Source organism: Stenella coeruleoalba, assembly GCF_951394435.1.
Source record: "Stenella coeruleoalba genome assembly, chromosome: 13".
Taxonomy (NCBI): domain Eukaryota; kingdom Metazoa; phylum Chordata; class Mammalia; order Artiodactyla; family Delphinidae; genus Stenella; species Stenella coeruleoalba.
The window spans coordinates 40,733,590-40,756,858 of NC_137159.1; the positions used below are offsets into that span (position 1 = coordinate 40,733,590).

A 23,269-nucleotide genomic window follows, 5' to 3' on the forward strand; every position below is an offset into this window, starting at 1 on the left:
AACAAGGACTTACTGTATATAGCACAGGGAACTCTGCTCAATATTATGTAACAATCTAAATGGGAAAATAATTTGAAAAGGAGTGGATACATGTATATGTATAACTGAATCACTTTGCTGTGCGCCTGAAACTATCACAACATTGTTAATCGCTATACTGCAATATAAAATAAAAAGTTAAAAAAATGGACAAAAGATTTGAATACGCACTTTACTTAAAAGATGTGGGTGGCAAATAAGCACCTGCAAAGATGCTCAACACTGTTAGTCATTAGTGAAATGCAGATATAAACCGAAATACCACTACACAGCTACTAGAATGACTTAACTTAAAATGGCTGATGACGCCCAGTGCTGACAAGAATGTGAATCAACTAAAAATCTCATACGTTGTGGTGGGAAAAAAATATGGTACAATCATTTCAAAAATTCTTTGGCAGTTTCTTTTGAAGTTAGACATACACTTACCATAGGACCCAGCAATTACACTCTTAGATATTTATGCAAGAAAAATGAAAATATATGCCCACACAATGGGCAATGCCTGTATACAAATATTTGTAGTGGCTTTATTCAAAATCATCAAAACTGGAAGCAATTCAAAAATCCATCAACTGGTAAATATATAAACAAACGGTATACTACTCAGCAATTAAAAAGATATGTACTGGGCTTCCCTGGTGGCGCAGTGGTTGAGAGTCCGCCTGCCGATGCAGGGGACACGGGTTTGTGCCCTGGTCCGGGAAGATCCCACATGCCGCGGAGCGGCTGGGCCCGTGAGCCATGGCCGCTGAGGCTGCGCGTCCGGAGCCTGTGCTCCGCAACGGGAGAGGCCCCAACAGTGAGAGGCCCGTGTACCGCAAAAAAAAAAAAAGGAAAAAAAAGATATGTACTAGTCATACATGAAACAAGAATGAATCTGAGAAGCATTATGCTAAGTGAAAGAAGCCAGACTCAAAGGGTTATAATTTGTATGATTCTATCAATATTTATGTGACATTTTGGAAAACGTAAAACTAGAGGGCCAAAAATTAGATTAATGTTTGCCTGGGGATGGGGCTCAGACTAGGACATTGACTACAAAGGATCAACAGGGAACTTTCTGGGAAGACAGAAATCTTCTTTACATTAGTTGTGATGGTGGTTATATGCCTGTACACTTTTGTCAAAGCTCACCAAACTGAACCCTTAAAAACGGTAAATGTTACTGCATATAAACTCTATTTTCATAAACTGGGACTTCTAAAAACATTCCTGTATGATAATATTTTAACTTTTTTTTTTAATCTGGGCATTCCCAGCATTTTAGAATAGGGCCAGACACCTAGTAGGCATTCAACAAATTAGTATTGAGTTAATTAAGAAGAAAGGTGATGCCTTGATCACGACAATAACATATTTTGCCTATTTCCCAGTTTTCTTTAGAATAGTCCAGCCACGATCACTCATGCCTGGCACCATTTCAGGAAGCTCACACTTATGCAAGTGATATTTCTGTGAAGCCGACCCATGAGTAATTTCTGAGTAGGTATTAAAACACTCTCATGTCTACAAGTCTAATATATTAATAAATGTGCTGTTTTCAATAAGACATCTAAATTTACATGCACCATCCTACTTGTTATGTTCAGTACTCAATTTTTTAATGTTTCTTGGACACTAGCCAGTATGTCTGAGTCCCTAGTTAGTTCATCTATTACTTTCTCGCCACAATAGATTTGGGTCTCTGCCAAGAAATAGACTAATACTGCATACAAAACTCCATAATGCATTTCCTGATCTGATATTTCCTTTCTGAGTAAGAGCGGGGAACACACGCACGCGCGCGCGCACACACACACACACACACACACACACAAATCCTATCTATACACACAATCTATCCAAGTTAGGTAAACATTTTTTATTGCTGTTATTAATACCGGATGCCTTCTATAATCCAAATGTTTGCCTGTCCGTTTACATGATCCTCTCACCCCGAGGACTGGAAGGGAACAATGAGTTGTAAAATATGATAATGATCAAAGATGATGCCTCTATGTGGGAAAAAAAAGTCAGGATTGTAGGAGCCCTCATTTCCCCAGGAAAAGCACATTGTCTGCATTTGATTTGGCCCATTCTCAGTGTCTTAATTTCAATGATTCCCAAATGAGATGCTCTTGAAGATGGGAAAGGTTCTGTGTTGAAGAAGGGGCATTTTCCTGCCCCTCTTCATTCCCTTAAAACATAAGCACAGAACTAATGAATGCTATTAAAGATACTTCTAGAAATGGTTCTGATTTGTATCTGATGACTAACTAACCTATTATTGCACTTCTTGGGCAGAGATTAATGGGAAATTCTTAAAGAAGAAAGACTCTAACAAGCCTTAGAAATATGTGTGGGCCCAGACTGTACCACATGATCTCAGAAAGCCGAACCCTGGCTGTTAATATCCTTGACTAATGAACCAAGACTACAGTCTGTGCTAGCAAAGTGTCAAGAAATAAGTAAGCAGAGAGGTGACCTTTTAACATGCTTCTAAATGTAATTTTTAACAGAACAGTGTCAATAAATTCAAAATCCCATATGCTTTTGATCTGATATGGAAGTGCGATACATCAATATCAGACACAAAAGGGAAGGAAAGAAGAAAGTTGCAGAGAAAGGATAAGAAAGGATCTAAAAGAATAATCTACAGCTATGACACTAAACACCTTTCCTTCATGAAGGTAAATATATAAGAAATCCTGGTTCACTATTTCAACATTATCACCAGCATGAATATGTAATTAATAATGATAATAATAATTGCAGAATATTACTACTAATTCCCTTAATGGCTATTATCCATGCCTAGACTTGAGATATATTGGATGACCTAGCAACTACTCCTCTCCCCCTTCCAGCTCCAGAATTTTCCATCATTAGATTTAATCTTAGAATGTAGACTCCAGTGTCCAATAGATTTGGTGTCAATTTCCAGCTCTGGCACAAATTGTGTGACTATTTGCATTGCTTAAGTTCTATAGAACCTCAGTCTTTTCATCTATAAAATGGGGCCACTAATAGGCTCTTTGTTGGATCACTATGAAAATTAAACGGAAAAATATGTATAAATTTTTAACACAATGCCCGATAAATCAGAAGAGTTTTGAACTGTTATTACTGCAGTGACTGCTAATATTAATTTTCTTATTGACATTATACTAGAATTTCCTCTCTCCATTTAATGCCTATTATTTCCACCTTCCCCATTAAAGGGTTAACTGTTTAAATATAGTCTCATAACCTTCTTTGTACTCCTCACAGAGCCTTGGGTGGCTGAGAATGTGAAAAAAAAAATTGAATGAGCATGGTACATTCCATGTTTAGGCCCTGCTGATTATGTTTCTTTATAATATCAAATACATACTTAATATGGCTAAAGACATACAAAAAGAAAAATTAAAGGTGTGTACTATCGGAGAGATTTGTTCTGGGTTTTTTTCCCCATCTTATCTCTTTAATCAGTGACAATGCCATCATTTAGGTGTATCCAAGTTTCAACAAACTTGAGTTTAGGACCATAAACATGATAAAAATGTGTTTAGGATGTCTGTCTAAAAAATGGTCAGTCAGCCAAAGAAAGGTCATTCCTCTAGTACCAGCAAAACTCTGTCTTTCCAAATGGCTGATTCTAATGTTTGGAGTATTTTGGATTCCATAGTCTTTAACATCCACCCTACCAACAATTCATGACTCTTTTCTCTTTCAACTCCACTTGGACCAGCAGATGTTGATGGGTGTCCTCTGGTGGACCAGTTTCTAAGCTAGATCTTCACTCTCTAGGGGCTTACAGCCTACAGGTGGAGGGGCATTACAATGTAGTATAGTCGGTACTAAGGCAGAGCAGCTAATTCTTCCTGGAAAAGAAAAGAGTAGTGGACAGTGCTTTAGCAGTTTAGAATTGGAGCTGAGTCTGAAAGCACCCATTGATTAATATATTTGGCATAGCATAATAAGTGGTCGTATGGTACAGTACAGTGAAAAGCAAGAACTCAGGAGCCCGACTGCCTGTGTTTGCATCCTGGCTGTGCCACTGGCTGGCTAGGTGTCCTGGCAAAATATTTACCTCTCCATGCCTTGGTTTCCTCACCTGTATGGTGGGGATAATAATAGACCTTTTTTTATGGGTTTGCTATTAGGTTAAATAAGTTAAGTTCGGCATGTGGTAAGCATCATAGAAGAATGTGCAGATAAATAAATGAACAGGTCATCTCTCTTCTCACAATCCTTCAGTAGGTCCACGCAGAGATCCCCAACCTCAAAAAATTTATAGTCTCCCAAGGTTGGGCTCATGAGAGGTGGGAGGTAAGGAGATAGGCAACAAACAGCAAACGTAATAAACAAGTAGTTATATAAGTGCTATGGAAACAAGAACATGTAGAGTAGGGTAAGGGGCCCAGGAATGTAGGGCAGGAACAGAGTTGCAATTTTAAATGAGACCATCAGGCTGGGCTCATTGAGAAGGAGACTTTAGATCAAACTGTGAAAGGAGGTGCAGGAGGGAGCAAAGCAGATTTGGGTTGTATGTGTGGGATGAGGATGGGGTTGGCGAGGAAGCAGATGAGAGGCTAGGTCTAAGATGGATGGATGGGGTCTAGGCTGTTGAAACAACAGCAAGGAGGCCAGTGTGGCTGGGATGATGGAGTGAGGAAAGGGAGAGAAGGAGGCCACTATGAAATCTCTGGCTTTTACCCAGTGTGGATAAGGAATCGCCCTTTTAGGAGACGAACAGAGCATGACATGATCTGACAGACATTTTTAACGGATTGCTCTGGCTGCTGTACTGAAAACAGACTACAGAAGACAAACCTGGAAGTGGGGAGACTTGTTGGGCAAATTTTGCAATAATCCAGGTCAGAAGTGATGGTGGCTAAGACCAGGATGAAGCAAGTGAAGGTGCTGAGAAGACTTCAGATACCGGACATATTTCGAAGGAAAATCGCATGCTTCCTAATGGACTGGATGTGGAGAGTTAAAGAGAGGGGCCCAGAATGACTCCCAAATTGAGTTAGTGAGCACTGGAAGCAAGAGGCCAACAGAGCAAGAGGCCAACAGAGCCACACGGCTCTGACAAGTGAACAAGCGGCTGCCTAGACCTAGGGCAGAGGGCTGTCTTAGACCCATCCTAGATGGCAGGAAGTAAGATAGATGAGGAGTGTGGCTGCAGCCAGGAGGAAGATGGTATAAGGGAAAAGCACACTCCTGTCTGTCTCTCCTTTATCATCACACTCCTCTACTATGCTACCTCACTTCTGACACCGGATCGGATGTGTGAGGTTTTCACATCAAGCAATTCTGTGACACCAGCTAGGTGTCCTACAACTTAACTCAATTCTGATACTCTCTACCTGGAAATAGCATCAGATCCCACAGGTTAAGGGTTCAGTCCTACAAGACTACAACCTACCGACTGGCCTCCCATCCCCCGACGCATACACATAATTCAGAAGCCAATTGCAAGTCCAGGTTGTCCCCTATGCTTCTAACCAACTGACTATAGACTGGAGGTTCCAACATCCCTCTCTTGGAGTTCAATTAATTTGTTAGAGTGGCTCACAGAACTCAGGAAAACCATTCACTTCCTAGATTACCAGCTTATTATAAAGTGATATAAGTCAGGAGTAGCAAGATGGAAGAGAAGCATAGCACAAGTATGAGGAAAGGGACAGGAGCTTCCATGACCTCTCCAAGCAACCTAGTCTCCCAGCATCTCCATGTTCACCAACCTGGAAGCTCTCTGAAGCCCTATCTTTTGGTTTTTTTATGCAGGCTTCATTACATAGGCATGATTGATTAAATAATTGGCCATTAGTGATGGAACTCAATCTCCAGCCCCTCTCCCCACCCTGAAGATCAGAGGTGTGGGGCTAAAAGTTCCAAACCTCTAATCATGGGTTAGCTCCTCTGGCAACTGACCCCCATTTAGGTCCTTCCAGAAGGCATCACATTAACATAAACACCGGTGTGGTGGAAGGGAGTTTGTTATGAATATCAAAAGACAACTTTATTCTTCTTATCACTTAGGAAATTCCAAGGATCTTAGGAGTTCTATGCCAGAAATGGGGACAAAAACCAAATATATACATCTTTTTATAAACCACAATGTCACAGATGGAGAAAGAGCAGGATATGAGCAAACTAGGAGAAGCAGAATAGGGCCATATCTATATCATAATATACCTTACATGCGGAGCTCAGCGACCTGGGCTTTAGTTGTACAGGCAGTGAGGAACCGCTGAAGCACCACAGGCAGGAGACTCCCTGACTGCTGCTGTAGGACAATGCCTTCTAACAGCACGGCGTCAGGGGACAGCAGAGGGCTGGTGGTGGTATGGGCTGCTGCCATCGTTCTCTTCATACCTGAAGTAAAGTAGGGGCAGCCAGGAAGCAAAACTACCGGGTTTGAGAGAGGTTCTTCTAGGATGAAACTGACATACTTGGAAATCCAGTGGGTTGTAGGCTTGGAGAGGGTTGAAGAGTAGGGAAAACAAAATAGGGGACACAAGACAAGAAGGAGATTTAGGACATTAGAAAGCCCAACTATCTTAACTTTCTTGCTACGTTTTTCCTTTTTTTTTTTTTTTCTCCCCCGGTCTGGTTCTTCTTCTTCCTATCTTAGAAGTCTAGGAGTTTGAGGGATCTCTCTTGATTCTTGCATTTTACTTAGAGAAATCCTTCAGCAAGCATGAAGAAGGCAAGATAACCTATCTCTCTGAAAGGAATGAGAAAGGTCTTTTCATTTGGAATAGTTAAAACGTGGCATAATGGTTAGGAGGCGAGGAAAGGGAGAAGGGAGAAAAAGGAAGGACACAAAACACTCTCCAGAGAGGAGAGGAATTCTCATAGTCTCGCATAAGAGGCCAAGACTTTTATCCCTCTTTGCTGAACTCCCCCTCGGCAGAGTCTGCAGTCCAGAGCTTAACCTGTGACCATTCCTGGGTGGGCTTGTCTAGCCTAAGGCAGAAGCCAGTCTTGCTGGACATACTGAAACACATTTTTTTAAATCGTCAGAGAGAAATTGGATTTGGGGGAGTCTGTTTGGCAAGACTTGGAGCTCCTGCAAATGAATTTTTAATTCCTGTAATGAGTTTTTTTAATCTAGAGGCAGAGGAAGGGGGAGAAAAAAGGATATTTCCTATCTGTCCTTACCAAGTCAGTAAATAAATAGTTACAGAAAAGACTCAGACACTTCTCACTCATCCTTTTTAAAGGGTTAGCTGATAAGAGCTAATAAAATTAAGGACTGCCTACCTTCAGTGCTACTTTAGAATTTAAATGAAGAAATTCTCAATGACAGAGGGTCCCTCAAGGCCCAAAGGAATCTCCCTTTTAGAGTAGAGCTTCAAGAGTTATTTTCAGCCTCTGTGTATATATATGTGTATATACACACATACGTGTGTGTGTGTATATATATATATATGTGTGTGTGTACTCTGAACATTACCCAAATAGACTAAGCAGTCTACAACATCTTTATTGTCATCCATTATCTTGATCAACAATCACTGAGCCCACTTGGAAGCTACGTTGCCTGCTTTGCAAGAATTAACTCACTATTATCGTGCCCATATTACTGATGAAGAAGCTGAGTTTTACAGTTTTATGGTAAACTCAGTCATCTCACAGTGAGAGACCAACATTTACTGAGAAGCTACTAGCAACCAGGGACTGCGCCAGAAGCTTTCAAACCTCTCAGATTGATTTTATTTTCCCCATTTTCACTAATGCTCTCAGAGCTCCATACCTTGCCCAAGGTCACCGTGTTTGTAATGTAAATGTCCTAATTGTCCTTAATTTTAACCAAATACAATTTCTCCCAAGGTAGTAGGAGTGTGGAAGGCCCTGTTCCGTTCCCAATTTTGTTGTTTTTCTTCCCTGTGAGTTCAGAGAAGGGGTGAAAACTAGGTATGTCCCTATCTATCTTCTTGATCTAAATTAATCATTGAAATCTCATTACTTTTGCCAGCAAATGATCTAAAGATGGGCATATAACTAACTCACTTCTGTCCTACAAGATAGAGTTGGAAGCCTGCTGAGGAGGACAATACTCCTGGAATAAAAACACAAAGCTTCAAAAGGATGAGACCTTTGCCAGTCTTCTGTCCGGAGAGCAGAGGTAAGGCTTGGAGCTGCAGCAGCCATCTTAGGATCATAAAGTAACAACCATAGGACACAAGTCCCAAAGCCAACGGACAGAAGATGACAGACCACAAAGAGATACGATGCCCGTTATGACATTTTTGAGTCACTGCACTAAACTTAGACTACCTAAATCTGCTGCCAGGTTTTGTTGCTTGCTTGTTTGTTTATTTGCTGTTGAATACTTCTTAACTGAGGCACTGGGCTCCTGGTCTTGTCTGTGGCTGTGGAACAGAGCAAAGGTTGTATCCACCAAATGCATCTCATCACCTAGGATTTACTTGTACTAATCGATAATTTCCTGCTTTTTGCCTCGGAGTACTTCCCTGTTTAGAATAATAGCTGAAAAGCAATGATGGAAAGCCATATCACTGGTAATACCTAACTGTAAGTACACTCTAAGGTAAAAGGAAAACAAAAGTAAGCTGCCACCAGGAACCCCTGGTCAGATACTCCATATGCAATGTTTAGATTAGATGGCATCAACAAAAAGAACTCATTACACGCATCACCTTTGGTTGAGTACCTACCCTGTACCCCATGCCATGCTTAGCAATTTACATTCACTATCTGATTTGAACATCACTTTAGGTGATTGTTATATCAATCACTATTTTAAAAGAAAAGAAATAAAGCTTAAAAGTAATAGCTGTTTGAACCACCAACGCCCATTTGGAAAGTGGCACCTTCAGGATTTGAATCCAAGTCTTTCTTACCACAAAGATATCTGCCATATTTAAAACAAATCAGTTGAATGAAATGACTGTCAAACCAGTGGTTGGATATCTCATTTATTTACTGATTACCTGAATAAACTATGAACACCATTGAAGGCCAAGTTCATCAAAGCCACCTGGTTGTTCAACTAAGGTGCCATTTCCATGTAGACTGTGTACACTGCAAGACTGGAATCCCATGGACCATGTTTGCTTTTGACATCCTTCTGTTATCTGGGTCTAGTGTAGTTCACGTCAGCTCAAAGAACCATCTTTTCTCTGCCTTGAAGATGTAAAACTGACCCGGAGACTTTCCCTGTCTTCCAGTTGCCTGTCTTCCCAGTCTAGCAGCGGAAACAAACATGTGCATGGGTAGAGTGCCCAGCACCTTGGAGATAATCAATAAACAGTGCAGGACTAACGACATAACTGGAATAAATTAATAAATGGGCAAAGCAGCTGGCTGACTGGATTTTATTATCAGTAGTTGATTCTCACTGTGCTGTCACCCTTGAGGCTTGGGTAAGCATCTCATTGCTAAAACAAGCTATTTCCCCCTCGATTTGACTCTATTACTGCAAAAAATTAGCTCACTGAAAGAAAACACTTCCCTGTCTAAGAGCACAGCGCTTGGTTGTCTCACTGACGTCTCTGCCACATGCACCTAAAACACATGGATGGCAACAGAAGCCTCACTGCAATGTGTTGTCACTTGGTTGTCATTCCAGAAGCATCACAGGGCTGTTGACCTTTGCTGTTAATGCTTTCAGGGAAAAAATACATACACAAAGCACTTGAAAAACTACCTTGTGTTGATGATCTAATTGTTAGTTAGATAACTGAAAATACCAGTAAAGGAATAAAAATATTTATGATGTGTATTTGACTTTGAATTTGTAGTTGAAAATGTACAGGTAAAAAATATAACCAATGAGTCTTTTGGAAATAAAGGGTTTCATCATTGTTATTTATTGCTACATGTGCGTAAGACTAAGCATGTTCCCACAGAGATATTTTATGCTCTCTCTTTCCTTGTTACATTAATGTTCGATTATGTATCAATCTGAGTGAGGTGGTGGAAGTTGGAAGCAGGGGAAAGAGCCTGTTTATGCACATATTCAAAAGTGGTTTACGTATTAATTGCTTTTCTTACACAAGCATTTGCTAATCCTCCCTCCCCCAGACAAGACAATGCAATAGTAACTAAAAATACTGGTCCCATTCCCAACTGCCTATGGAACATATTCCAACGCTATTCTTTGTACAGGTCCCCAACTCAGCTACATTTCATTTCTAATTCCTAACCCTAAACCTCTGTTCTTAGTCCCAGCCTCAGTTCATCTTAACAGTGTTCACCAAGTCACTCATTTAAAAACTAAAATTCTCGTAATTATCTGTGATACCTTGTCTGTTGTTATCCAATATATCAAGTCCCTAAGCTTATGGATATAGGTACAACCTCTGGTATATTTTTCAAAATTCCACCCTGCCATGCTTGACTATTACCTTGAGAGGCAAGGTGATACTGAGCTTAAAAGTTTATAGTCTGGATATAAATGTGGATTCAAAGTCTGCCTGGCTCTACACCTCAATAGCTGTGTGACCTTCAGAAAACGACTTAACCTCACTCAACTGAACTTGCGTCCTCATCTGTAGAATGGGAATAACGATGGAATCTATTTTGTAGGGGCATTGTTTTAGATGGTGTTTGGTAGGTGGTAATCTTCCCAAACACATGGTATTATTTGCAGCAGTAGCAGGAGGAGGAAGGGGAGGGTAAGTGCTGTACTAATTTGGATAAGTGAAAATTTATTATTTCTTACAATAGGAAGAATAAGAATTAATTAACTCAGCAGTTCAACAGTGTCATAAAAAGCCCAGGTTCTTTCTTTCTGCTCTCCCACGTGGTCAGATGTTTTGCAACATTACATCTGAGCATGAAAATAGCCAGTGGAAGGAGCTGTCCAGCCCAGTTCCTCTTTATAAAAGGAAAACAGTTTTTCAAAAGCTCCTAGGAAATTCTCTTTGCATCCCACTGTTCAGATCACGTCACACAGCACATCCTTAGCCAATCACTAGCAAATTAAGTGAATTTTCCACTAAGATGCCTTAGACTAATCAGGATTTATTCCCGAATTGGGGTTGGGGGTGCCTCACCGAGAAGTGGGTGCACAAACACAACTGGAATTTCATTACGGATGAAGAAGTAAGAGTTGGGCTTTTTGGCAGGTCATCAACAGTGACCCCAATAAGTACATAGTTGCAGTTCAGGTCTTCATTGTTTCTTGTATGGGTGACCACAATAGCCTCTGAACTAGTGGGCTTAGCTCTGCTTCCTTTCCTCCCCAATCCATTCTCTATAATGTTGCCAGGTCTTTCTAAAATACAGACTTGATGCCTCCTTAAGCTTTTGCTTGTCTTTCTACATACACGACAAAATGCAAATTCATCAGCATAGCACTGCAAGTCCTCTATGCAACAGCCTAAGCTTATATTTCCAGCTTCCTGATGCCTATATTTCTCCATCTTCTCAAATACACACAGGCACATTATGCTCTCAGCTACACAAACACACCAGCAACTTCTTGCTTTGTACCAGCAACTTCCAAACCTTGTACTTGCTTCTCCTTTAACTTAGAATACTGTCCTCTCTATCCCAATCCAGCTGGTTGTCTTATTTACCCTTCAACATTCTTCTTACTATTACTTCCATTCTGAAGTCACAGACTGAATTTGTCACTCCTTTGCATGGTATCCAAGCATCACAATATCCTCAGAAAAGAGACTGAAGGGGCTTCCCTGGTGGCGCAGTGGTTGAGAGTCTGCCTGCTAATGTAGGGGACACGGGTTCGAGCCCTGGTCTGGGAAGATCCCACATGCCGCGGAGCAACTAGGCCCGTGAGCCACAACTACTGAGCCTGCGCGTCTGGAGCCTGTGCTCCGCAACAAGAGAGGCCGCGACAGTGAGAGGCCCGCGCACCACAACGAAGAGTGGCCCCAGCTTGCCACAACTAGAGAAAGCCCTCGCACAGAAACGAAGACCCAAGACAGCCAAAAAAATAAATAAATAAACAAATGTGGGGTTTAAAAAAAAAAGAAAAAGAATTAAAAAAAAAAAAAGAGACTGAAGAATTGCTCCCCTGGAGAAAATGACCTCAGAGAGAAAAACAGCTGTCATTGTAAGTTTTTTGTCATTATCTGAATTCTTAAGATATGGTCATAATATATTAAATATCATTATATATATTGATTATATGAATTTAATTTAATGCATAAATAATATTAAATCTTTATTTGTATATAAATTGATATAAAAATAAATATTACATTTGAGAATACCACCCACCTAATAAAATTTTTATAAGGGTTACATAAGTTAATAGGTACAAAGAATACAGCTTAATGCTGAGAAAAAGAAAGTTAATAAATGTCATTTACCTTGACATCACTTTACAACCTCTACCTTCACTTGTTCATTTATAAAACAAGTATTTATTGCTTACTATATGCCAGACACTGTTCTAGGATCCCATGAACATGTGAGGCAGAACTGTAGTCCAGTGGAAGAGATGAGGTAAGCTAGAATCACCAGACTGCTCCTCAAGGGTTGAGTCTATACAATTGTAGATGAAATTTTAAATTGCTGCATGTATATTACAGGAAAGAATAGCTTACACATATATTTTTATATTTTGCCGTACTTAAATCTCCTAACATGAGTTTGGTGCAATGCTTGCTAGTGGGTGTTGGCAATCTAAAGACACATGGGACTCACTGTGGGATATATTTTCCATTTTTATTAATGACTACAGATTTAAGGCTATAGTAGTTACTAATTTCTTGAGGCCATGTTAATTTATGAAGACAAATTTTATATATATATATATATATATATATATATATATATATGTCTCAGTTACTAGCTCACAGAAATATGTATCTTCAAATACAAGTCTGTCAAAATTTTGACACTCTCTGAATGAAAACAGCCCTGAATGGATAATTTGGTAACTTTAATAGAGTTTACTGAGCTTTTTAAGGACAGTTCCTATTTTTTAATACTATTTGATGATTAATGATACATTGATTGAGAATTAACAGCTATCTTGTTTATACAATTCATTTAAAGGGCTGTTAAGCCCCAAGCTATGATTTAAAAAATTATCTAGGCTCAGTTCAGCATTCATTACACTAAACATCTCAGCCAATGGCAGTCCAGAAAAGTAAATATCACTTCATCAACAAAACACAGAAATGCTAATTGACAGATGGCAGAGTCCAATCAGATATTTCTGCAGAACTAACTGGCTACTTTTGCAGCATCTGCTTCGTTTTGCTAACCGACCCTGCTTCTTTAATTTGCTCTTCTGGAAAAGAGAAAAGAAGAAGAGATAGTATGTGAGTCTGCAAAATAAAAGAAAAGGAAATGCTCAGGGTTTGTGTATACGTGCTCTTAGTTTGTAGGAAACAAAGGCCATAGTTACTTTTGCTACTTATCCTAAAATTTTTGTGGGAGAAGTGTGAAATTTAGTCAAGTGTAGGGGTCTACATTTGGATGCTCTGATGCCAGGTACTCAGATTTTAACAAATACAACTGCAGTAGAAGATAGAGAAATCAGAATAATTTTATGGAAAAAGTTACTACAAAATCCTGGCTATATTGTTTTGCATTTATGTAGGGAGCTGTGTAGGAATTTAGTAATCTCATCCCAATATTCTTTTTTTTTTTTTTGAAGGGCCCGAATACTTTTTATTTCTTTTCTGCCCTTTAATATCTGATTAGTTCAGCTGATCATTGGAAATGCTGACCTAGTGGAAAGCACAAGAAAGGGAAATGTTTTTTTTAGATTTAGGATTTCCTTTGTTCCACATCCATCCAATTTCTATAGTTAGCTACAACCTTTCCACCCAACCCCACCTCTCTCATCCCCCGTCCCCAACACACATAGAAAAACAGAAAAAGTAGCAAAGGAAAGGAGAGAGAACGGAAGAAAGAACCAGACAGAGAGGGGAAAAGACCAGTCATTTTATATGTTTTGCCCACATGGCATTCTACCTTTGAACCTTCCAAATGCAACTTCATACATTGTCTTTTGACATTATGCAGTTTGGAATCCTGAAAGCTCTCAGTTTAGACAACTAAATTATTACTTGTCAATTTAGCTTGGGATGAAAGACAGGTGTTTTGTTTCACAGTAAAGCTCCATTTAGAGCTTACACTGGCTCTCAATCCAATCCCAGCTTCTTGTTGTGGGCTGGCACTGAAGTGTATCACAGTAGGAATTATCAGTCAGCTCCCCAACAGTCAATCCACACAAGATCCTTCACCTTGGTTCCTCTGGATGGGCACGCCTAACTCCGTTGAACAGCAACTGATATAAAGACTCCTTCCAGCTCCAAGGGTTACAGTTCTTGCTGATATTCCACTACCATTTGCCTCTAACAAGAACTAAGCTGAGCAAAGTGAAAATCCCTATTAGTCTTCTTAGAAACTGATGCAATACTTTATGAATCTTTAGTAAATATTCATTAAGATGGTGTCCTAATTTATTGAACAGTTACCTATTTTCATATTTCTATTTCAATGAAATAATGTAGTGGATTTTCTCTGAACAGGAAATTTTCCATGAGGACATATGCATTTGTTACTCTGATTTGAGGAGCTTAATGCAAAAGACCCAGTAAAGTGGCTAAAATTATCTCATTATGAGTTAAAAAATAAAGCCTTTCTATAAGTGTCTTCATTTCTCTACATTCCTCCACCCTGCTATGGTGTTCAACATTTCTAGTATCATCTATTCTAATCCATGCGATAGTGAAAGCCAGTCACTCATACCTATTACCAGAATATAAAAGAACTCTCAGCAAGCCTACAGAAACCAAGCCATAGTTCTAGGAAAGTTTCATGCTGTTTGCCTCCTACAGTGGAAAGTGACTAGTGGGGCCGTCATTTACCATGGGTGGGACTAGGGTATACTAGATCTGGTAGATTACTTACTGTTAGTAATTCAATATACTTTTAAAGTGATGAAGGTTTAAGGTGAAAGAAGTCTTAGTTCAGTATCTATCCAAACTCCACCACCATTTTAAAGATAATTGGTTAAGTAACTTCATCAAGATCAAAAGATCGAAGTAGTTCACGGCAAGGACAGGATTAGATCCAAGTATTCTGCTTGAAAAACTAGTTCTCATTCCACAATATTGTCTTGAATTGAATTTTTTATGCGAATTACATTTAAACCTCTTTATGGGGGTCCCTAAATCTTTTATGATCAAGTCCTGGGTCCTTTGTAGGCATGTAAATTGTTCAGTTAAGGTTTAACTTAGAGAATATTATAACTACATACTTATAGTAATTATGTAGACTCCGTTCAACTTTGAATGTAGTAATCTCTTTTCCTTTTCTTTTTCTAATATTTATTTATTTATTTGGCTGCACAGGGAGGGTCTTAGTTGCAGCACGAGGGATCTTTGTTGCTGTGTATGGGATCTTTAGTTGCGGTATGTGAGATCTAGTTCTCTGACCAGGGATCGAACCCAGGCCCCCTGCATTGGGAGTGTGGAGTCTTAGCCACTGGACCACCAGGGAAGTCCCCTCTTTTACTTTTATTTTTCCTGAAAATGCTTACATTAGAATGGAGTTTCAGTGAAAAAGTTCTACATGAGCTTCAATAAATTAATAATTCCTTTCAATGAGTTTATAAAACATCTTGAAGATAAAAGCACTATCTTATTTATTATCAATCTTTCAGGGCCTAACACAATGCCTTGTCCATAGAAAGACCTTAATGGATATTTATTGAATTTCTAATTTGATGTGTTTGGTTCAGGTTCCTAGCCCCGTGTTATCTGTAATTCATTTGACTAGCTATAAACTATATTAATTTCTCTGGGCTAAATTGGCTATTAACCAACCAAACTGTTATGAATCCATCTTTGCCTTAATATTCAGCTGGGAGTATGGTGATCAGATAGAAGCATGACCTAACTGATTTGGCTATAGGATGTATAGTGGGGGAAGATATAATTAAGAAGAATAGTTGGGTTTTCTTGAACTCTCAGAAATTTCCTGTATTAAAATAGACAAAATGTCTGACTTGCAGTTTTTAAAATAAATGACCAAGTATGTTTTTCATGTGTCAAGTGGAAATACTGGTACAAGACTATTGTAGAAAATCAAATGAGATTAGAGGTGATAGTAATAAAAATGTCAAAAGCATTACGTAAACAGAATGACATTGGGAGCAGTAATCATAACTACAACAAAAATAGTAACCCTGAAGTTTACTACATATTCTGGGGTTAAGGTAAGAATCTTGGGTCAATTCTTAACAAACAAATAGACAGAAAGAGTTCTTCAGGTTCTAGGGCCAGTGACTCAAGACATAAAACATGCAGTAATTGACAAGGGAGGGTATCTGTACTGGCCTTTCGCTCTTACTCTGTCTATAAAAAAGAACTTCATTCAAATGCATGATTGACAATGAAATGGAAGTTTCATCACATTGCCCTACTGTTGACCTCAAAGTTGACCTCCACATCACCCCTCAGTCAAAATGTTAGAGGATTCACTGAATGCAGTTTTAAGCTGGATTCAGCTGAGTTTGCTGAAGAGAAAGCCAGAGTATTGTATTTGCAGTGGTTGTTCTTTAATTCTGTGGTTGAAGGCTCCTTTGGCGTGATTAACTTTGACCATATCATCAATTTATCAGTCTACTGCCAAGATTTATTTCATCCTTCATTTTCCAGGTATCTCCTAAACTGTTAGGAATAAGCTATCTACTTTTGATTGAACTGCAAAAGATTAGTATTATGGGGTCTGTTCTGCAAGTGACCTCTAAGCCAATTTTCGAATTTATCTAGATAAAAAAAGTAAGTGAAGAGGTTAGAACTAGAACCCAAATAGAGGGGGTGGTATGGGTGAATTTTTAGCCTAAATTTTCTCTGTTTTTTTGAGGACAAATCGATTAACTGTTGAAGGGATTAGCTGTCGGAAGGAACTGGCTAATCAGGTTTAAGTTACATAGTACATGGTTAACCAAATTGTTTGGTTTTGATAATTTTTTTTAACCAAACATTTTCTTTGGCTTTTTCTTAATGTGACGACTATAGGAAATCTCACAAGCATAATGTAAAGCAGTTAATTTATGAAGCAGTTCAGTCAAAATAATTTTTAAGTAGTTCAGTCAAAATTATTCCATGAAATTATACACTATATCAGTTGACTCCTTGCCTTTTTACCATAAACATTTAAATCCCCAGTTTTTTGAGATCCCTGAAACCACATATACCCAATAGTATTCAAAAGATTGAATAAAGTTTACGTAAGTTTGTACTACTATTTTTGTGTCTACAAATGCAGCCTAAATTGTTTTCAACTGAAGTATAGTTGATTTACAATGTTGTGTTAGTTTCAGGTGTATAGCAAAGTGACTCAGTTATCTATATCTATATTCTTTTCCAGTTTCTTTTCCCTTATAGATTATCACAAAATACTGAGTAGAGTTCCCTATGTTATACAGTAGGTCCTTGTTTTTTGGTTATCTGTTTTATATATAGTAGTGCATATATGTTAATCCTAAACTCCTAATTTATCCCTCTCCCCCTTTCCCCTTTGGTAACTGTAAGTTTGTTTTCTACGTTTATGAGTCTATTTCTGTTTCATAAATAAGTTCATTTAAATAAATATAAAGTGTAAAATATATGATTTCATTATGCATTTTCTTATATGTATAAACTGTTGTCATGCAAAATGACCTGTGACTTTTTGACATTAAAGAAGCTATTCTTTTTGTTCTAAAATATTGGAAACAATAGCTTAAATGAAATGACACTCTTTTTTCAGTCTTTAGTCATTATACCATAAATTAGGTGCATTCCTGACTTCCTTCCACAGGAAACTGTCTCTGCCAAATAGTCCCTTTGGGGACTTTATAAACATAAAAATCATTTTCTTTTTTCCTCTTTGACCCATAACCCTTGACACATCTGAACTACCTCTTAATTATCTTTAGGAACTGTAGAGATTTGTTAGGTGTCCTCTTAGGTGTGAATGGAAGTTTCTGTCAACTTAATGAATGCTAAATTCATCAAAATGTTATTTTTACAACATAAAAATAAACCCCTAAGCTTTTGTATTCACCAGTTCCCAGAAGATGAAGTTCATATTCTTTCAAATACTATTTAAATTTCACCACAATTTGGGGCTTCCCCGGTGGCGCAGTGGTTGAGAGTCTGCCTGCCGATGCAGGGGACGCGGGTTCGTGCCCCGGTCTGGGAGTTCGTGCCCACGTGCCGCGGAGTGGCTGGGGCTGTGAGCCATGGCCACTGAGCCTGCGCATCCGGAGCCTGTGCTCCGCAACGGGAGAGGCCGCAACAGTGAGAGGCCCGCATATCGCAAAAAAAAAACCAAAAAAAAACATTTCACCACAATTTGGTCTCAATCTATCAGCATCTTATATACTAGAGTGGGTGTTGGTAGGCTTTGTCCACAAAGAGTGAGACAGTGAATATTTTAGGCTGTGTGGGTCATGCAGTCTTGTAGCTACCATCTCACTCTGCCGGGTGGAGCAAAGGCAGCCACAGACAACATGAAATGAATGTGTGTTATTGTTTTCCAATAAAACTTCATTCACAGAAAATGAAATTTGAATTTCACATAATTTTCACATGTCACGAAATAGTTTTCTTTTGATTTTTTCAACCATTTAAAAATTTAAAAACATTCTTAACTCATGGCCTGTACAAATATATATGGTGATCCAGATCTGGCTAGCAGGCTGTAGTTTGCTGACCGCACATCAGAGCCCTGGTGAAGTTCCTATTTTTTCTGAACATACCCTGAGTTTATGGGCTTCCATACCTCTCCTTATATAGTTTCTACGTCCTATGTTTTTCTCTTCTTTGCCTAACTAAACATTATTCTTGTGAAACTGAGCTCAAATGACACTCTCTCTGAGAAGACTTCCATGATTGTAACTCAGCCTTCCATGCTGGATCAAATTCTTATTCCACTGGATTCCGATAGGACTTTGCACATTCCTGTTATAGGAACGGTGCAAAAAAACTTAGAAGGCATTTACTGAGTATTTCTTGAATAAATCAATACATGAATAAGTGAATGATGGAGACACAAATTAATAACTTGTAACAAAATTGTTCGCTGAGTTGTTTCCACAGACTGAATGTTAGCTCAACATGGGTAGCTGGCGGTACTCACCTTTCTATCCCCAAGGCCCGGAAAGTGTTTGGCATGTGGTCATATATTAGTAGCTTTTTGTTGAATTAATGTTTTGGGGGAATATCTCAGATACATACTTACTTACTGGAGAATGGATTTTATTATTTATGGATATTCTTACATTTCTGGGTTGAAATAGTTCTATCTGATTCTTTAGAAAATCGCCTTACCAAGACCCCTAAAGCTAAGTTAACAGTTACAAACATCCACTTTCCTGTCACTACTTGTAGACACATGCTTGTTTATGTTTGGCTAATTAAAATTAATCACCCTAGTTCTCCCTTCCCTTCAAGGGCATTACTTCCCATTAACTTCAATGAAGCTTGTTTGACTTCAATGGAAGTTTTTACCTGCATAGGGACAGTGAGGAATCAGGACAAATATCTTTAAGGCTGTCATTTGTCACCATGAACAAAAGAAAGAGAAATCCTTAGGCATGAGGCGCAGTAGCACACTTCACGTGCCTCTCTTAATTCTATCCTTGCTGACAACCCATGACTGCCACATAAAAGGAAGCCTCAGAATTATAATTGAATGCTTCTGAAATATCAGAGACAGAACCTCTGAAAGGAGGTTCACAAACTTATTCTTTGGCAAGGTTAGTGATTTGAGTACCTACAAACGGCCAGGACACTGCTGACAGCATTTCCAATGCAGAGCATATGCATTCACTTTGAGTCAGTATTGAATAGGAAAGCATGGTAGCGTCACTTTCTTCTACCAGCACACGGTTCTTTGGCAACCCTCCCCTATTCCGAACACTCCTGAGGAACAGAAAGTTAAAGAGGGAGAGAGGCGTCTGAGCAGCCAGAGCGATATCATAGCATCCCTGCTCTACAACATGAGCATTTTCTTCCTCGTATATTTCACGCGGCGTACGGCAAAATAAGGTGCCAGTGAGGTGAAAATTTCCACAATTTTTAAGGGTCTCTAGATAGCAAAATGTAAGTCAAGCTAAGCTTATTGTTTCTAAGCCTTTCTTGCACTAAGTTGCTTAATTATCACAGGAACAGTGCAGCCTTCCTCCAGAGATGACGGTTGCAGAATCCCCATCATACCGTCATAATTATACCATACAGCGACTGCTTTGACTGAATTTTTATAACTTCTTTATAGGACTGTTTGCCAATATTTAAAAAATATATATATATATACTCTCCCCAGCTCTAAGGCTTGACACTCAAGTTCCTTCTTGACACCCTTTCCTCTTCAGAATTAAATAGAATGATTAGCTGAATAAGCTGGAAGAAATACACAGCAAGTGATCACAGGGCAACCCACAGCCACCCAGATGGAGATAAGGGTGTTAGGAAAAAATTATATTTATTGAATTCCAAGTCCTACAGCTGGGGCTTTATATATGTTACCTCATTTAAATGTCCTAAATTGTTCATAAAGGAGTTGTTATTGCCTGAATTGATATCTGGAATTTATAATTAAAATTTTTAAATTTTAATTATAAAAAGAACTGTTCCCTAAATTGTATTCATCCTCGGCTTGTCCTGGTTAATTAGTTTCTCTCCATCTAAACAAAATATCTCTTCTTACCTGAAATTTCATCATTAAAGTCATCCTTTTAGTTTAAGACACTCTCTGCGAAAGTCTTCTATTAAAGTGTTCATTACCTGGGTCAGATAACACACTAAGCCACTACAACGCACTAAAACTTTGACAGAAATCAAGTAGTCAGATTAAAACAGCGTTGCCTTTGGGAGAGAAAAGATAAACGGGGCTCTGGGAGAAAGCTATTGATAGATCTTAGATGTCGAAACCAGGAACCATTCAGGTACATGGGGTTCTAGCCTACGTGGGGCAGTGTGTGTATGCTGTGTTTCATAGCGGTGGGGGATTGCACGGATAACACAAGCATCGCGGTTAAGGAGTGCACCAAAACCAAATTCCACCTGCTTCACAGTTCTGATGAGGACGAAGGGCATTGCAGTCAACATAAAACCCTCTGGTCTCTCGCTTTTCCACCCTCCAACCGGAAGGTCCTTTGCCTTCTTTGGTATTGGCTTTCCAGTGGAGCAGCAGATAACAAGCATAGTGTGGGCTTCAAGGCGAGGACTCCACTGAAAAACGAAGAACTGCAATATCAATCACCATAATCAATGCTAGAGCCTGAATCTGGATTTGGATGGGAGGCTGAGCAAATCTTTCAGTCAGCAAAGGAGACATTTCTATTCGCAGAGGTTTCCAGTTCTATTTCTCTGATCCAGAGAGAGGTGTTCTCCGGAGAGTTTATTTCTTATCGTTTTAGCTTCTTCTGTTTGCTTGTTTTTTCCCCATAGCGCAGCTTAGCAAACCTCCTCTTAACATCTTCTGCCTCTGATGCCCCTGTAAATGTAGGAGAATCCCCTGTATATGCATTCATGTAATTTCTCTCTCTATAGGTCACCTCCTCCTATCCAGAATCAAATGTATTATTTCATACAGTATTTCCCAAATTTTCCTGATGGAAAGTGTTACCTAGGGTAATTGTTAAAAATACAGATCCCTGGGCTCTAGAACCCACGCTTACTAAGAGAGGCCTGGCAGTCTGCATAGGTAACATACAGATGATTCTTACCCTCTGAAAGCCCATCACCACCAGACCTGCTCCTTCTCCTGCATTGCTTGCACAGGGCTGGGCACTTGGGGGACAAACACTCAACAAAATGTCAGGGACTGGGTGAATAAATCTCTTAGCTGTTGTAACACCAGATGGCCAGTCTATTCCTCCAGCCTCCATCTGGTTAGTCCTCAAAGTCTGCTGACCTTAACTCTATAAGAATCTTCGGTTGAGCTCTCCTCTCCGTTCTCATTCTGCTCTCCTAACCGAGGTGCCCTTCATCTCTTCCCTGAAGTAAGTACATAGCTCCTTAATTCACCTTCTTCTCTATGGCCTCCCCCACTGGTATCTAACCCCTAAAGTTCTACCAGAGGATTATTTAGGAAACACAGATCACTCCATTGCTTGAAAATCTTTCAACAATCCACCCTACTTCTTCCAAACTTGGACTAGTGTCTCCAATGCCCAGATCCTAGCATTAAATAGGTCCCTAAAATATATAGAGATATAATTTGTACTCAAAACCCTTCAAAACGTGGCCTCAACCGAACATTTCAGGTTGATCTCTAGTCTCTGCCTGCATCTCCTTCAGTGCCCCCAACAGCCCCTGCACAAGCCCATACCTTACTCCCTGCAATTCTTTCAACAACTAGGCCATTCGTATTTCTGCCTCTTTCTTTTGCTAGGGCTGTCGCCTCTGCTTCCGATACCCATTTTCCCCCCTCCTTCTCCTTCCCTACCCAACAAGAAACTCCCATTCCAGCCACAAAGTGACTTCTTCAAATTTTTGTTAGTCTCTCCCTGGCCATTTTAGTAGGTCTACCTGAGCCCAGATCAGGATCCTTTTGAGTCCTGACCTGTTTTTCCCCTTTGCAGTGCTATGACATTCTCTGTAATCATGGGGTCAACTGGATGCCCCGGAAGCTCCGGGGTCATTCTGGTCTGCCCTGGGACCACATGGCCAGCCACTGCCAGGAGGGTGGACTGGCGAATGGATTTCTCCTGCTCATCAGTCCAGTATTTCTTTTGGAGTGTCGTGTCAGAATGGTATGACTCTAAAGTCAGACACAGGAGGAGTTTACGCTACCAACAGTCCTCTGCCAATCTTTGGCTTGGGCCATGTATGTAACCAATGTGTATACCTCATCCATCTATGTTCCAACCAACCATAGTACCACCTTCAGTCTGCAGTAGCCGAGGGTGATGCGGGTACAGATGTCATTTTTCCAGTGTGCCACTGCTGTTGGCATTCAGATAAGTCAGCCCATCCCTTCCACAGGCTCTGTGCCATGTGCCAGTCAGTACTCTAGGTGGTCACAACTATCTCCTCTGAAGACTTCCAAGATCATGGCTCCAGAATGCCAATAGGTCCTTCCCATTAATGTTTTGATTAATTGGTTAATTGATATGTTCACATCATGTCAAATCACCCAGGTAGGTTTAAGCCAGGCTGATCCAAGGACAGACATTTCTTATGCAAACGGATCATTCTTTCTCAATCTCTTGTCAGTTGTTTACCCTCCCTGCTGGGGGAGGTGTGTGGAAGGCAGACAACATTGAAAGAGATCACATTCAAGGAATGCAATGACCACAGCC

The 23,269-nt window shown here is 39.6% G+C and overlaps 1 long non-coding RNA gene across 5 annotated transcripts in view; it reads right to left on the reverse strand.

Annotated features, from left to right (window-relative positions):
- LOC307196182 overlaps window positions 1-23,269 on the reverse strand; it is a 166,085-nt gene that overhangs the window by 58,434 nt on the left and 84,382 nt on the right. The gene's annotated exons all lie outside the window — the stretch shown is intronic.